This window comes from Dermacentor variabilis, chromosome 7 (genome assembly GCF_050947875.1).
Source record: "Dermacentor variabilis isolate Ectoservices chromosome 7, ASM5094787v1, whole genome shotgun sequence".
In the NCBI taxonomy this organism is placed as follows: Eukaryota; Metazoa; Arthropoda; class Arachnida; order Ixodida; family Ixodidae; genus Dermacentor; species Dermacentor variabilis.
Genome location: NC_134574.1, coordinates 13,064,875 through 13,082,712, shown reverse-complemented (window position 1 = coordinate 13,082,712; position 17,838 = coordinate 13,064,875). Strand labels below are relative to the sequence as shown.

The following is a 17,838-nucleotide window of genomic DNA, read 5'->3' as shown; positions in this document are numbered from 1 at the left end:
CTACCCTAGAGTGGCCGGAACATGCACCGTTTGATCCAAGCATGCAGCTGTTATCAAAGTTTAGTTTAGTCAATTATTGAGGCTTAAGATGGTTTTAATGAATGTACATTAGGAAACAATTGTAAAAGAATGTAAAAAAATTTGAACTTTGGTGGCATACTGTTGCTAATCCTGAAGTTACGTCCTCAAATGACCTATGCTCCAGGTATTTGAGCAAAACTATGGGTGTGGAAATATGAATTTTTCAATTTCAAAGCTAATTCGAATAATGAAACCTAAGTGCGAAGCGAATATTTTTCGAATATGAATACTACTGGTATTGCAAAAATCCATTTTTTTTCACCAACCAGAGGTGCAAAATAGTTTACTGCATAGAAAATAATGTACTGGGATATTATGCTTCGTGGTTAACAAAATTCTCTAATACAACACTTTTGTTTGACAATGTCATAACTGTAGTTACTTAATGTTTCATGAAGCAAGGACAACAGCTCAACATGTTCAAAGAGCAGTGACACCTAGTGCATGTCACCATCGATTCAGACATCGAAAAGAGCTGCTTAGAGTGTCTGGTATCAGCAGGTCGCTCTTCACAAGCCGAGCCAACAGTGGGCACCACGCTTACACCATCACTCAAACGGATCTTCTTTTTGGCCCAAAATGTCATCATGCAAATATCTTTGAACCTGCGATTGTGGCAGTGAAAATTTCTGCCACGAGTGAAAATTTCTGCTGGGTGATAAGCTAATCAGTCTTTCCGCAGTGCTGATGTGGAAGTGGCCCGTTCAGAAGCTTTTGTTGTTGAACGCATACTTGGGTTCCTTGGTGTTGAAATTATCCTTCCTTTCTCTAAATCAAAGGGCGAGATCTTGCATTCTGAATGTTTGCTTGCGCTCTCATTATTCGCCTTCACCGTGCTTTCGTCAGCGGTCGTCTGCTTGGTGAAGCGGGAGCGCCTATTGAACACTGCCTACTCACTGATGTAGAAGGTGAAGCAAACAGTCAGAAAGCTAGAAGCTTGCGCAATCTCATCCCAGGTTTTCAATCCAGTTTGACATTGAAGCATCCTGGTAGTATTAAAGTACTTGAGAATGAGGTTCCAGAAGCATTGCCAAGTTTGCCACTTGGTGAAATTTGTAGTTTGGAAACAATTTAGGCTCTTAGCGAGATTAGCAGTGAACAGAGGTTTTCACATGGCGATTGGTGTTGTCCAAATGCATGAAGAGGTCACAGTACGAGTACTTAAGCCGATAGTGTCGGGTAACCATAAGCACCAGCAGGGGCCCCGTGACAGTGTCCCCTTTAACTTCAGATATGCTTCACTGCATGATGCTAAATATGCTTCGCCGCATAACACGACTCTACTGCTGTGAAGGTGACTTAAACCGACAACAGCCGAGAAGGTGCAAATAGCACTGCGCCGCCTGGTTCTTGCTGTTGGCCTTTTCTTCTTTTCACAGTGTCCTTACTGTAAGTGCACTCCAGAATTACAATGCAGGAATATGCATGTGTGCACAAGCTTTCATTCAAGAGTAACTCATGATCATAAGTTACGTCATCATGGTTTCGTACCATGTCACGGCATCATAAGCGAGACATAATAAAGGGGGCCTCAAAGGCTGCGGGAGAGACTAATCTTTTGTGCGAGATTGTGCTATCCTTGCTGCACGCAGTGCAATATTATGACTCTCATGTCTATGGTGGCATTGTCGATTATGAATGTTTCCTTACTGCGTTAAAAAAATGTGTAGTGCATCTTTCAGATAATAATGGCATTATAGCTTCAGAGTTGTTCAAGTTTGGGGTACTTGTTCACTAAAAGTACACTATTAGAAAAGCTTTAGAATGTCTAGGTCATAATTGCATTTGAAGAACTGTAAGTCTTCCTACACATAGCAATTGGTAGCTTACTGTACGATGTTGAAGGTGGTTTTTATTCATAGGCCCTACGCAGAGAGCAGCAACACAATGCCTGGCATGTGACCAGGGTTCGTAACAGTGTTTGCATTTCCAGTGCTCGTAACTGATTCCAGTCTTAATGCATAAATTTGCTTTATGAATTCTTTGTAGTCAGAAGGTGCTTGAATATTGGTTGCATGAAATGCTCCAATGCAAACTGTTACGTGCAGGACGTCTTTTATTACCATACAGATTTTCTTGTTTTAAAGTTATGAGCGCGGCAAATGTGGCATTCTTGCAGAGGAATTCCTCTATTTTGGAACTCCACAAATTTGGAGGCAGTCACATTTTAATGCACTCTCATTTCTTACAAATCTTGAAAGTTGCACCTAATTCAAGATATTCATCATTGAATTTTACTGGTAAATCGAGGCAATATTGGAACCGAGTGTGCTGGGAGCGCAGAAAAGAAGGTCCCGCTATCTCATCAGATGGAAACATCTTGGCCAGTCATTGTAGCTGCTGATACGACACACTTTGCCTGGCAAGCATGTGCGTCAGTGTGCCATGTCAGGCTATCATTTAAGCTTTGTCCCACACTTCTTGACAGGGCACTGCCGCCTGATGTGGAGGAGGATGCACCAAGTTTTGATTGTACTCAATTGAGCGCGATAATCAATATTTCAGAATAAGTGCAATTTTCGAGATTTAGAAAAAGAAAGGGTGTGCGTTCACATGCAACTGCCTCCAAATATGCCATTTAGAAGGCTGCCGCCAAGTTACTAATAAAAAAAGTGACTGAATACTGAATTTTTCAAAATTAATTTTCTGAAACTCGCATTAGCAGCAAAGTGTGTCCACCTCACCTAGAAACTCCTTTGCAAAAACGCCGGGCTCTCCGTGCTCAAAGCTTTTTGCTAAATATCTGCATGGTTAAAAAAAAAGCTAGATATGCATAATTGTTAATGTATGAAAATCGTGCACTATCACTTTTCAAAATTTTTGTCCTTCTATGCAACACCAGAAAAATTGGAAATAGAAGCTTCAGGTGACCTATCTGATGTGCAAGTTGCATGGCCATATTATTGTTTTAATTTTTCGCTATTACCTTTTACTGTGATGTCGCCACTGCAGCAGCTCGATGGCTGTGGCTTTTCATTCCAGGTCACAAAGCTGCACCCAGGTAGAGGCAGAATCCAAAAATGCTTGTGTACTTAAGTATAGCTGCACATTACAAAAGCCGAGGCCCTCAAGATTTATCCGTAGCCCTCGTGTAGCCCACGAGTTCCATATTTTTTATTGGGATTGAAGAGTAATGTTTGTGCTGTATCCCTCTATTTCAGACTAAATAATGTGCATGCAAAACTATATCTTCATTACTTTACACCATAGCACCAATAGCTGTTGTGCGTTGATTTTCTGATGTCCTTGCATTTGCTATAGCAAGGATTTTTAAAAATCAGCCACAAAAGAAAAAAATGAATGGTCAAGGAACCAAGTGGTGTGTAGCAGCTCCCTTCTTTTTTTAATCGGCGGCAAGTTTTGCACTCGTGTGTTAGCAACACTGTTTCGCCAATTGTGTACTTCAAAAGAAGTGTTACCTTTCTGCTTTGGAACTTTGTGGTTTTGTTCTGCCAGCTGCTTGACCAAAACAAGCAAAATGTACTTTGGATATTCCACAAATTCATTCTGTATGCATTTGGTACAATAAAATTTGTTTCAAGAATGGACAAATGCAGTGATGGTTAATTGAAAACTGCAACATGCAGATTTTAGTTTCATGCTTCATTAATTTTCTCAGCCCCAAAGAAAGCATGCGAGGTTCGAAAATGTATCATGTGACAAAGTGCTGGCCTGCCATGACATTAGTGCACTCGGTCTATAGAACTGATTAATGCTGCACATACATTGGACATGGTGGCCATGACCATCCCTCGTCGATTGGCATTCCCTGCCTAAACCACCTCACCAACACAGCCCGTTAACAGCAAGAAAGCTGACGGGGCTTCCAAGAATTTCTATGCACTATTTATTAGTATCGCCCATTGAAATTGCTCCATTGCTTTGCTGACAATTGTCTTGACAAAAGTGGAAGCCGAATCGGTTGAGTTCAATCAGTTTTATTTACATACAACCTATTATAAAGTGGACCTTTCTTCGCCTCTTCAACTGTTCCCACAGCTGCTGCTGCCATCTTGCACGCCACATGGTAGGTGCATGGGAGGATTTTCCAAGGAACTCTGGAAAGCTGTAATCAGATTGTGGGCAAAGTTAAAAACTTAAATACAAAAAGGGTGTAGAGTATTGTAACCTTGTACATGTTGATCACACATGTTTCAGCTACAGCTGTAAGTGCCTTGTCTCATCAACCAAGCTACAGTTCTTGCAACGTTACACTTTGTGATACTCAGTATGAATTGATAAGACTAGCTGCTATTCTAGTGGTTGTGCAGGCCACAAGGGAACAGTGCCTGGCCTTTGTGCTTGTATGTGTCAATTTCTCTCTTTCAGTCTCGCCCAAGCCACACCAAAATGCTATCCACAAGTGTTGTGCCAAAATGGCCTGGCAACATTTCGTATTAAGCCGTTTGACCTATTTATTGCACTGATGCACAAAGTGCAACCAAATGAAGGAAATGACATCGCCTAGGTGATTAGTAAATTACCCTTCTAAAATACCACAAGTGCAACTTTGCTGTGGCAAGAGCCTTAGCAAAAACATGAGACACACAAAAATGAAGGAAAAGCGACACCTTCAAGTTCCCGCACCAACTCACCGTGACAAGCACGAATTTTGACAGTGTCTGCTTGAGCTTAGTTATTTGGAGATACATGCAGTTGAATGCTTTTACAAGCATTGAGATGCCCCACTATGCTAGCTTGCCTTTTATGGCTATAGAAAGTCATATACTGCCACAAGTCTGCCTATTCTTCCGATTGGAATCTATATTGAAGCTGCTTTGAGCAACGGGCGGTATTTTATTTCAGCGCTAATGATACGTTGAGAGTAGTGTGCCTGGAAGGAATAGGCAAAAGCATTGCAGAAGCTGCAGCACTTTGTGCTCGCTGAATGATCATACAAGAAGGTAAAGATGCCATCAGAAAGCATCCTTCGTATAGAGTCTCTTTAAAAGAAAAACACTACAACTAGACATGGTGACAGTTGTGGTGGCAAACTAAAAATATTATAATGATAGTTCAAGGTGTGGTATGGCATGTTTATGCTATTTCTGAAAAAATAAACACGGCAAGTGTGTCCATGCCAGCAATTGACACAAGATGTGCAGATGCAAAGCTGCAATACAGCCCCACGGCGGCAAAACGACAGTATGCAAGTGGTGGTCCAGCATCAAAACTTCATGTCCCTACACTGCAACACTGGGAGGCCATGCTGCATGACAGAAGCCTGGGTGGCCAGCAGGCGCTGCTCTGTCGGGCACAGGACGTGGCAGCAACTATTTCTCCTAAGGATTCAATAAACGGATTTTTCTACGTCACCCGCTATGCGATGCGCCATGCAAGGGAATGACAGTGCCACTACTCTCACAGGATATGGATGATGCACAACACCACCTTGAGCATTGGAGTGCACGTCTGCCTGTGAGCTCTGTACTACAAACACAAGTGGTGCATGCAAGGTAACACTTAACATATCACTGCCAAATGCCATCAATGAACAGAAGCAGCAAAGAAAGCTGCTTACATAATTTTCAGTGTGTCGGATCTGCATATTTTTTACATCCTGTCTGCATGCCGCATTGTTCATTTGTTCGTCACTGCTCAAAAGTGCATAGTTGCATGGTACTTTTTTCAATCTTGTGCACTTTCTTTTGTCCTGAAAAAATAACCACAGCAGCTATCTTCATAAAATAAAGCAGATGTTTCTGAATGAGCTGTAAGTATTAAAGTTGCTCAAAAGGGTAGTTTACTGAATTGATTGCATTGGAGTACTGCAGGCCTAGTTTCTTTCCGTCTTTCTCTTTTAAAGCCTCAGCACAAATTAGCTGTAACACCCTGTATACTGGACGGCTTGCCTGGCTGCCCACACCGCCGAGGCGGAGCACCAAACGTTTTTGTGGCGCACTTGTCGCCGTCTTCTGGCACCAGTCGTCCATCCTTATCGCAAACACGCCACCGTCGTCTGGTGTTCTGATTGGCTGCGGCAAAGCGGACAGCTCTGGCGGGCGGGAAAAACAAGTGGTACGCGAGCGATCGGGCTTGCCGCCTCGCTTAACGCCTGCTTTTATCCGCCTGGCCAAGAGCTTTGCCCGGTTTAGCCGCTCCGTCTTCAGTGTGAACGTGCCTTTGGAGTAAAAAAATCAACAGCTTACGCTTCCACATTTTTTGCTTGGTAGCTGCATTCAATTTGCTTGCTCCTCGTCTTTTAGATGTCTAGGCTCCCCACATTTTAACGTGGCTGAATAGTGCACAAATCAGAAACGCGAGTTTCTGTGGCCTAGCCTTCTCACACTTGCAAGGATACCATCCAAAATTGGCCTATTTTTATTATGGGCTGCCCACTGATTATGAGGATGCTGACATCGAAGGATCTCAAGTGGTTCTCTAGCATTTTGGTGACGTAATACAGTAATGCCAAGCTACAACGGACTTGATATCTGTCAGCACCAATGAACGCAGTGGTTAGTATTCTCACTAAATTGTGAGTTCAGCCCAACAGCAGATGGACACCAGTGGTTTGAATCCCCGTGTTGGCAAATTTAACTGGCTGAAATCAAGCATTTAAAAGACACGCACTTAGTTCCATCCCTTCAATCTGCGAGCATAATGAAGATCAACGGTCAGGTTATGTGGCTGCAGCACCTTCTGTTCATGCAGCATACCTTTACTTTTCTTTACCAAGACACTTAGCATGCACATACCTTGTGTGCAAGCCACATCTATTTACAACAGAAACAGCGCTTTCCACTCGTGAGCAAAAGTTTGGAGGTAAAATATGGTAGAATTTTTTGTCCAGCCAACGCACGCAGGCTGAAATCCAAGTGGTACAGCCAATATGTGCCTGTTCAATCACTGCAATGCATTGAGCCACTTCTGACAACGCACAGCTGTACCAGAAAAGGTTTAGATTTTTTTTCACTAATGCCATGGACTTATGAACTTTTATGAATGTACCTTCAGCTTTCGCAGACTTTCAAGTAGTTCGAACGTAAAGTGGCCTGTGTGTTATTGCTATTCATCCAGAGTGCAATAGGAGCCAGTCAAATTAGTAAAACATGAAGTCAATGTGCACACAAAGACTACATGTACCCTTGCATGACTTTGTGCCACAGGCAGCTAACAGCTTCCAATTCACAGTTCTTGTAATATGCTTGTGGCCACCATCTACAGTGATCTATTTGATTTAACGGGGATGTGTATGTTGGCTGAAAACAAGAAAATATATTAACACCGATGGATGCAATATATCCTTTCCGGTAGTTTCGCAAGGGGGAAACTGTAATTCGAACTTCACGGCAGCGTGCACCGCACAGCTGCACCTCATTTTTATATTCTCGCGCATGCGTCAGTGTTGCCGCAGCTGTCTGTAGTGACACCCTCGCGTGCATTTCTTGTTCAAGCTTTGTTGAAGGGTTTGAAGAAATGAAGGCAGTACGGTGCCGCTCATTTCTTCCTTAATGCGACCTTTGAATAGTGTGTGCATCTTAACCCTTTCATAGACGCAAGCAGAGAACAGGCCGCTTTGTGTCCGAGACATTACAAGTGCTGTTTTTTTTTATGAAGTATTTTTCACATAACGTAAAATCTCAAAGCTGACTATGATTCTGTATTATCGAAAAGTTGGAATATTACATCCCACTATACAGCCTCAAGGCCCGTTTCTACCTACTCGTGGTCACCTGTAATGTGATTAGAAGCAGCCAGAGTACCCAGTACAGTATACATTGTTTGTGCACGTTTTCATTATACTTACTGAGCATGCTTTGTATGAGAATCCTCAATCAGGGCTTTCTGATATCACAAGGGTTCTTAGAAAAAAAAAGATGCTTCTTGAAAATTCTTGAGGGCTCGTATGTAGCAGCTCGCATATGTAGGAATGCGATTTGTTCGCGATGGTAATAATTCGATCACCTGTTTTGGTAGCTGTGGGCACGAGAAATTTAGACACCTAACCGCACCAAAATTCAGCTTATATGAAAACACGGAATTTCGATAAAAAGAGTCCATTTGCCACTGTGGTGGTTTGAAGGAAGGCGATAGAATAAAATAAACATTGTAGAACGGGAAGTAAACAATCTGCGCAATCGCTCTATCGCGTTGTTTGACAAAGAAATGGAACCGCTACAGAGTAGCGAAGTTGCCCTGAAAAGTGGGACCAATATTTTCCGACCGCCCAACAAAGGGTGGAATGCGCACAGTATGTACGGCAACACTTGCTTTGTTCACCGCAGTAATGCCACCCTGTAATGGAGACACAACTACGACAAACGGTTCGGATTTCTTCCGCAGCGAGCAGCGAGAAAAAGTGAAACATTTTTTACCGAGTCAGAAATAAGCCAAGCGTGTTCCTGACGGTATGTAACGGCATGCCGCTGGAAAAAGGGGGGTCCATACCTCGGGGTTCAAATTCCGCAGACACGGCATGCGCTTCAGCGTAGCCGTCAATTTGCGGTTGAGCAAGCGACGATTTTGCATTTTCTGTTCCGCATCAGCATGTTCTACGCAGCGAGGGAGCTCCTTCAAAACCAGCACGACGGGGGCCGTCTCGTTGAACAATCAAGGCCTAAAATTTAAAAGACAACACAACTATTAGCGCTTATTGTTTCAAATTTTGTGATTTCAGTAGACTTACCTTGATGTTGTCGCATATTTCTAGTGGATCCATGTTGCTTTCAAGGTCGTTTCCGCCAACATAAAGAACGGCGAAATCGACACGCTCGAAGCGCATCGTGGAGACAGCTCACGCCAGCCGCACTGCATTGTAGCCCACAAAACTGAATGTGCAGGCTTTCATAGACTCAATTAGGCGCAGGCGCGACCTATTTAAGAATTTAACCTGACTCACCGACAATGACGCCGCGCAAGGAGGGCATGACTGAACACGATCCAGCGAGGCGTAACAAGACCACGCACGAACCTACGTGAGCCGGCAGTGGCCGCATCTGGCCGGCACACACCACAGGGATTTAGCAGCAGCACCTAGCAGCGTCCTTCCCTAGGCGTACAAGTACCTATCTGGGGACAGGGAGTACGCCACTGGCTTACGTCACACCCGGTTTGCCTCCAAACCGGGTACAGCCAGCCTGCGGGGAGACGCTTCTCTGGAAACGGTGCGCGAGAGCGCGGGCCTGCTACGGCTTCCGGAAAGATGACGTGTTTCCTACTCTTTCCACTGATGCAAGTCCGTTCTCCCTACCCACTCGTTCCTCCCGCCGCCGCGCAGCCGGGCGTCTGAAGCTGCTCTCAGGCGACATGCTGCTGCTGCCTCCGTCGCCGCGCGTCAAGTTCTTCTACCTCTTCATCGTCTAACAAGAACTGCAGGAGTACTGTCGGCGGGGCCATTTTCGAAAAGCGCGCGAAGTGCGATAGCGGATGCGGAAGCAACATAACATTCGCCAGACGCGTTCGTGCACCCGAAAACAGTCGGCGAAAATGGCCGTTAAGTTAAGCTCCGAAGGCGTCGCCTTCGAGCGCACTCGAGCGTGCTCCTTTGGAGTTCGGAGAGCGCTAACTTAACGCGCCCAATGCCTCCTTTACCAACGTTCTTGACATACTCCAGTTTCAAAGCTCCCTATGCGAGCCCATTGGCCGACGTGGCCGCAATGGGTGTCACTGAAACTACCGGCGCTGCAGTCGCGTCTTTCGTAATGCGCCGCGCGTCTGCTCCGGCTGCGACGCGCCGTTTGCACCAACTGGCCTGTAGGCGCTTATCCGTGGGTAAATGTAGTTTAGATACGCAGTCTGCGTTTTGTGAGAAACCTGCCGCGCTTAAGTAACGGGGACTTCACGGTGTCTGTGCACTATCGGCGCTGCAGTGACCTATCTGTCACGCAGCACGCATCGTCTACTCCTGCGATGTCATCTCCGCGGTGGGTCGTTTTCCCCAACTGGCCTGTGCCGTTCGCTCTTTGACGACTGTGTTTTGGCTGCCCGCACAATATTTTATGCCAAGGACCCTTGAATGACATGTCTAGCTAGTCTTTAGAGGCTGCAACTACACCGCAAATGAGCGGTCGTGCACTGTGATTCCGCTTTTCAACCAACTTTTCACCTATAAGAGCGCCACGGTGCTCGCTTCAGCAGGGGCTTTATTTTTTGCTGCTTATTCTTAAGATGTGTCGTAATTAAAGACGGCGAGCGCCTGTGCAGACGTGGGGACATTGACGTATCACGCCCAGTAGTCCCTTGAGACAACGCTGTGGTGAATTGATCCACCCCCGTCAACGCTTCTTCGCCTAATAGATTTAATTGACCCATGTATTTTTTGTAGTTGTCCGCGGATATTATGGGACGTGCAAATGAGTTGGAAGTTATCTGTGAGCAGTGACAAGGACGAACTTAAATACTATGAACATATTTAGGTCAAAGCTTAATTCATTTTCTTTTTTGACGAACAAAACAAACAAACACAGTAACACTTCTTATTTACTTTGTGCACAAAAAACGTAATTTTGAGCTACTTTTGCTCAAAGCAGTTTTGCCCTCTTTCTGGCTGCTTGCATCTGCTCTGTCAATGAGTTATCGACTCCAATCAGCACAGGTTATATATGAAATAAACTACGCTAGCTCACCTGTCCATATTTGTGCTAGAGCAAATGGTTGCGCACACACTACAGGGCATGTGGCACATCACACAGGAAATAAAGGTACGCGCGCTCAGGTAGGCATGGATGTGGAACCGTGTGAGAATGTGAGGTTACGCTGCCGCTCATTCCGATTTGCTTCCACATCGAGCGATTGTTCCCAGCTCCGTCCTTGACTACGGCGATCATCATAGCACCATGTTTGTGCAATTGCATTACTGCTTTGCAACACCAGCTCTGCTAAAATATTGCCAGGCGCAGCACCTTTCATGGCAAAGGTGGCAATCGGTTGCACCCAGCTATCCAGAAGTGGTACGAACATCAGCACGAGCGCATGATCTCCAAGTTGGTCAGTTCCTTCATTTTAAATACCACCGTAGTCCACAAAACCATCATGTTTGAAGGTTGACTTGTTGAAATGGTACGCCTGGCGTAACTTAATTTCATCCAAAATCAGCGTGCCGAATTTCTTCCCATCTGCTCTGTTGCTCAGCTGTTTTCCAATAGCCTAAATACAGAGAGGATTGAAACCATACTTGCATGGTATTCCTTTCAGAATTTGTGTGAGGCGGCTCAGGGAGGGCAAGGGCAGCATATTCATGTCAGATAGAAGTTTTTAAGCTCGAGGGCTCGCTATCCTCAGCATTAAACAATTCAGAAGCCACTCCGCATTGGTACCGCGCGCCACACGGAGACTTCGCTTTCAACTGTTTAAACGATGTCATAAATGCAAGTCGCTGCAAAGGCGGAAGTTCGGCCAACGCTTCCTCGATTCTGTTATCGGGCATTTCAGAAAGCCTTTTCTTCAGAGCCAAAATTTCCTTCTTTTGCTTTTGATGCGCAGCAGCCGCCCTAAGCAGCCTCTTCTTCACATTGCGTAGTTTCTGATATCGCTTGAGCGTTGCGCTCGGAGCCTTAATGCTCAGTCGAAGTTTCCTCTGTAGACGGAGACAACGCGCGCAGACTAGTTGCTTTGTAAGTACATTGCACTGCTTGTGATGCATATTATCTGATGTCACCGAGTCACGCTGGCCTGCTTTCACGCCCGCACATATGTGCAAGCTGTCTGCTTCTCTCAGGATTCTTTCCACACTTGCAATGCTAGTCGCAGCTCGAAATAGCCTCTTGTGAATTTTGCTGTAGCCGTTTATGCAGCAAGTACCATCCTCTTCAAGCGCAACAGTTTTCATTACTCGCAGATGCCCGGCTACCAGTTGCCTCATATAAAATACTCCACATCGCTTCTGTGTTGCGTCGTCCTCAACACTTTCGAACTTCCAGAGCGCAGAAGGCAGTGTCACGTTCGTGAGATCGTTGAGCGCAAAGTGTGTAGCGCATATTTCTGAACTTCCTTCTTCCAAGCCCAACAGCAGGTTTGAAGTTGAAGCGCTGTCACTACAAGCTTCGCCCGATGTACTTGCCGGCACTTGCGCTCGTTCTTTTGGTGGACGTCGCTTTCGCTTCACATTTTTGGCTTTGAGATGTGCTCAGGCAGCCCAGGAAAGAGCCGAGGAAGTGCGCCGGGAGCAAGCATCCATTTCCCGCGAGGAATCAATATTTCTTTGTTACCCACAACATGCTTGTAGTATTTCAAAATGTCGTCGTCCTCAAAGTGGCGTTCACACACTTTTGATTTCTTTGTGACTCGTTTGTCTTTTCGGTATAGCATGGGTTCCCAACTTTTAAACTCTCCAGCGCCTTGCGGCGGTGCGAAAAAATGGTGACCACCGGCATCGTGTCTCAGGCCGCTGGTGCAGCCGGGGGCAAAACAGCACGGCATTGGGAACTTCTTGCTGTCATGAGACGCGGAAACGCTTCTTCGAGAAGCTTTTCAAGAGAGCAAATCACGACATATCACACAGCACCTACAAAACTCACGAGGATTGCAATGTGGGCTTGTTGGTAATGCATCATCAAGGGGAGTATGGTAGCGCGATTCAAAGACGGGACAAAAGAAGACACAAAGGGATACAGACAGGGAGTATGGTAGCACGATTCAAAGACGGGACAAAAGAAGATACAAAGGGACACAGACAGCGCTGTGTGTGTCCCTTTGTGTCTTTTTTTGTCCCGTCTTTGAATCGCGCTACCATACTCCCCTTGATGAACCTACAAAACGGAGAAGGATAACGGCAGACGATACAGCGCAACCAACATGAAACTAGAAGTGAAAGCAGAAGTCAAGTTTCAAGTTCATTACCAGAAACGCATTTACAATACCTAGCTCAGACATCATAAATTTTCACAAAGAGGCTCAAAATTAAGAACTGTGAAATAAATACTTCTCAAAATGGAAACCGGAAATCTACCAGAAATGGAGCAATTTCAATCAGAAACGAAACAAAAAGTGACGAAAGACGTGATCGCAGCGCCGCTAGTTCGCGTGACCACCACTTCGGCCATCTCTAGAGCGGAGCTGTGAAACTGAAGTATGTCTAAGGACGTTGTCCCATACAGTTTCCTACAAGAATTACTAGAGGGTACTCTGGCGCTAGTGTCTACGGGAGCTGCAATGGGAGCGGTTGTCCCAGCATGGGAAGTACATGGATTTGCCTAAACTTCGTCATTTTGGCTTCAAACGGCTTTGTGAACTCGTCATTTTGAACAGTACATTGCGCAACAATTAATTAAACGAACATCATTAAAATTGCCCGACGGCAGGATTCGAACACAGGGACTCTAGCATAGAAGCCTGATATTGAAATCGTTATGCCACGGACGCATGTATCGACAAGCGAATGAAATGCCCTTATGAATTTATCGCGGGCATGCCAGTGCCTTCAGACGCTTGGCGCGTTTTGATTTGGCCACCTGGACAAGCTGAATCGTTGCAATTAATAGCAATTGTACGCGTTTCCAGCGTCTTCTGCACTTCGAAGAATATAGATTGCGCCGAAATATACGACAATAAGATTTATCTAGCGTAATATAGAAAGCCGCAAGAACGTCTGAATCCACAAGCACGAAGATCAGACAAATCCATGTACTTCCCATCATTCCCATGGTAGGACAACGACTGCAGCGCCAGAGTTCCCTCTAGTAATTTTTGTAGGAAACTCTATGCGTTCTCTTTACTCATACAGTTAGTATACCAAGTCTAGAGGAAAAGCTGGGCCGGAAAAGTGAGAACCTCTAGGGCGCCGCGTTGTTGCTACTGGTCAATGTGGCCAGCGCAATTACTACTGAAAGAGCTGAAAACAAGTACAGGTCACCTTATGATTTGTCATCTAAAAACGCATACCTGATGACTTCATGAAGGGGGTGCGTTAATATTAAGTTTACAGAAAGCGATCACTAAGTCCGTGACCTATGTAAATCACGATGTACGCATTCATGCAATAAAGGATGACGTGAATTTCGGTTTCGAATCTGTTTTTTGGATGCGTAGTAGTTTCGTACAGTTTAGGTTTGACATGCGATCGCGCGTCGACATCGGACGCTATGGCACACACACTCGTGCCTTGTGTGCCACCGAAGCCCCGAAGTGCTCTGGCATATACCTTCACATGTAAGTAAACGAATGTGTCTCCTTGTTGAGAATATCACGCGAGTAGGCAGCTCTTGTGGTGCATCACAATCGTTTGAGAAGCGTCACAGTAGAGCATTTTTCTACATGCGGAGCGATGTTTTTGTTTGCAGGTTTCCCTTCAGTAGGAAATTGTTGGACAGGCGGACCAGCGAACCGGAATTGTACTGGCGAAGCCACAAGCAACTCAAAGAATCTGTTTAATTGTTGCACTTTGAACAATCATGCTTCTACAAAGGCCACAGCAGAAAAACAACCTGATGCCGAGTATTTATGTGCCACGAAGTAATCAAGAGGCGAGTGCCTAATGCGGACGAAATCGAGACTTAGAACGACAGAAAGCTGAGCTAGTTGGTAAGGATTCATTATGCAAAACAGAGGTGAGGCGCGCAGACAGGACACAAGAGTAGAGAAGTGGGCGGCGCTCGTGTTGTTTGCTTGTAAATGCTCTACTCTTGTGTCCTGTCTGCACGCCTCACCTCCGTTTTGCATAACGAGTGCATCGATCAGCCCACATATTAATAGCGTAGGCGTTTTATTAACTATGCAATATTTTCAACACTTCCTTGCATGCCATTTCATGTGGAATATCTTTTCTGGTCACAAATTTGTGCAGCGAATCTATTTGCATGATCGACTTCGGGCCTGTGGGACCGCTCACTTACACTTGATGCTGAGTCTTTTACATGTATCCATAAACTGCAGATATGCACATCAGATCCCTACGAGCATTTTCAAAATTCAATTATTTTAGACAACAGGCACATATGCAATACTGACATAATCTCAAATACCACTAAGCAGCTGGGACACATTTTTGTTGAGGTTACTCGCAGGTAAAATAGGTAGATGATGTGGACAGCTCCAGCTCATTTTCCTTAAATCAGTGTGTACAAGGGGTATCCAAAAATATTTTTTTTTTCTCGCGCACCGAAGGCTGCTGCTAGAGGCCACGTTTTCAAGCTGGGAAGCCGCGCTGCTCAGCCCCGCCCTCGAGGACCAGCTATGGGCCGTCCAGCGGGCCGAGGATGCCGCCGGAACCCAAGAACTCCTGGCCGTCACCTAGGCGGGGCCGTTGGCCCTCCCCACCAACTCGCAGGGTACACAATAAAGTTATTTCCTCCTCCTCGCGCACCGATTATTTTGCTGTATAAGCAAGAGAACCCACCACGTTAGTGTAACGTATCTTGTACATCACACTAATATGTGCTTTAATTTACCAAGTGAGATGAGTTACTTTTATGGCTCATACAGTCATATCACACTGCAAGCTGCATTCATCAATCTTCAATTGGATTTTGCAAATGTTTGATGAAACATGTTTCCCTTTTATACAGATATGCAATGGCAAGCCCTTCCGTGTGTTCCAATGGTAAAATTTAAGCTCTAAATTAAAGAAGACATTTCTAGTCAGAAACAAGCAAAAAATGATGAATGCAGAGTATCAGAAGCCCAAGGTATAGAAATTATGAGAAGTGTCGAATGATTTTAAGGAAAGAGTCGTATTTGAAAATGCAAGACTCTTTAGTGGAGGTCAAGCAAGTCATTATAGGTAGAATACTTTGCAAAATTATGCTAGTGAGGGGATGTCAAACAATGGGTCAGGAAATGCGTTGTTTTTCTGCAAAATAAAAGCTGATTGCCATTACATAAGTCACTTTAGCATCATGAGACTGCTGCTTGATAAATTCAGAAATGCTCTATTCAGAATAATTCAGAATATTCAGAAAATTCAGAAATAATGCTCTATCCACACTGGGATAAATAAGAACAAACACATCACATCTAATGTGGACATATCAGACGCCTTGTGAAACACTAATAGAAAAATTCAGTTCCGAGCAATGGCACTTGCCGCATAGATGTGGGGGTCCTTGCACTAATAGTGATAGTTACCCCTGCATTTAGAAATTGAAAGCATTCGTGCAGACAAGGATGATTCTTTATATTTTTGGCTACCACTTCAAATGCCTCCACCAAGTATTACAATGCTGCACGCAGCCATACTAAGGATCTCGTAGCAACACCTGCAGTTAAAAAGCAGAAGCAGTCAAAGTGCTGGCGTGTAATGGACACTATGTTTGAAAACTTTTAGGCAAGAAGAGTGCAAGAAGCGGACATAACAACTGCATTTATTTCCATAATTCCCCATTTGAATGGCCTTTTCTTTCTGCTTAGACAATGTCTACTCCTAGCCACAGCAGCTCCCTCAAACAGACTCTGCAAGCCAAGAGGCCGTGGAGGCAAATGCAGGTAAGAGGCAAGAAGCAATAGCACTGGTATCGACATTCATCTAATTTCTTTCTTTTTCTTTCGTTTAGGCAGCCAGCACACCTCGAACAGCCACCTTGACTGCGGGTGTGTCACCCTAGTCGCCAAGGAAACATTTCAGGGAAAGCGACAGATAATGTGAACAGCCACTTCTCAATGCAAACGATACTCTTTCTCTCGGATGACTCTTACGCCTCGCCAGTGGCGTAGCCAGAAATTTCGTTCAGGGGGGCTCACGTTGCAGGTGGACCTCCTCCTAAGGAGGAAACATTAAGTCGGATGCTTCTATCTCAATACATGAAGAAGGAGGATTCGTTTTTCTCGGCAACCACTGCACCAAATTTGACTAGGTTTGTTGCATTTAAAAGAAAAACCTAAATTCTAGTGACTGTTTGTTTCGAATTTTTGATTAAGGTCGTCAATACTTTATTGAAAAGTGGCAGGAATCGAAAATTTTCGGAAAACGAAACAATTAAGTTTACAACTCTGTAAATCAGCAATGAAAATTGATATCACAATTATGTGAATTGCACATAATAGTACATCTACAGCGGACAAAATTGATATGTTACACATGAGTCCCAAGAAATTAAGTATTATGGAAATACGGCTTTTGCAGAACACTTGTACATAACATAAGCAATTCACGTAAGATACAAATTGACATATCGAATTTGTCCGCTTTGAATGGTGTAATGGATGCCGTTTACAGAACCGCGACATCTGTTCTTGATACAGAGCTATTAATATTTAAACTTCGTGCTTCTATCTTTTTTGAACTTTCAAAATTTTCAAACTATTTTAAACAAAGTTCAGGCCCTAAATCGAAATTCCGCTTCCAACAGACACTGGAATTTAACATACTCTCTTAAATGCAACAAATTTCATTAAAAGCGATTCAGGAGTTATCTCAGAAAACAGTTTCTGCGTTTTACATGTATCTGAATAGGCCGCGTCGGAGTTGGGCTCGTGCTAAAGCTTCCTCTTAAACAATTTGCCTAGGGATCAAATACACGAATAATAACTGCATTGACATTGCCAAAGATGCTGCAAACGAATTGTTGAACGCTACGCACTATCAATACAAGTAAAATATGTATTTTTTTCATAAAAGAATATACTCGTATGTGGCCAAAAATTGTGCCCAACATAACTGATGTCAATGCTTCCATGTATTTTGTCTATTTAATAAGTAAAGAAAATATCACACGAACTTTAGAACTACATCAGTTCGAAGCCAGCAAAGCAGTGCATGCCGCTGATATAAAAAATGCAAAGGCCATGAAATGAACAAGTTGAGGACGAATATGTTAATGACACTTTGTCATTCAAGATCCTTGTTTACATTTTTGTACATATGCAACGGCCAGTGAAAAATCT

General features: G+C 44.3%; 1 long non-coding RNA gene across 1 annotated transcript; it reads right to left on the bottom strand.

Moving 5' to 3' along the window:
* Positions 1-4,003: 4,003 nt before the first annotated feature.
* On the bottom strand, positions 4,004-8,952 carry LOC142587334 (uncharacterized). The gene is made up of 2 exons (XR_012829471.1): positions 8,473-8,952; positions 4,004-4,147 (listed from the first exon to the last, which is right to left on the bottom strand). It is a non-coding gene; the product is annotated as an uncharacterized LOC142587334 (long non-coding RNA).
* Positions 8,953-17,838: the final 8,886 nt, after the last annotated feature.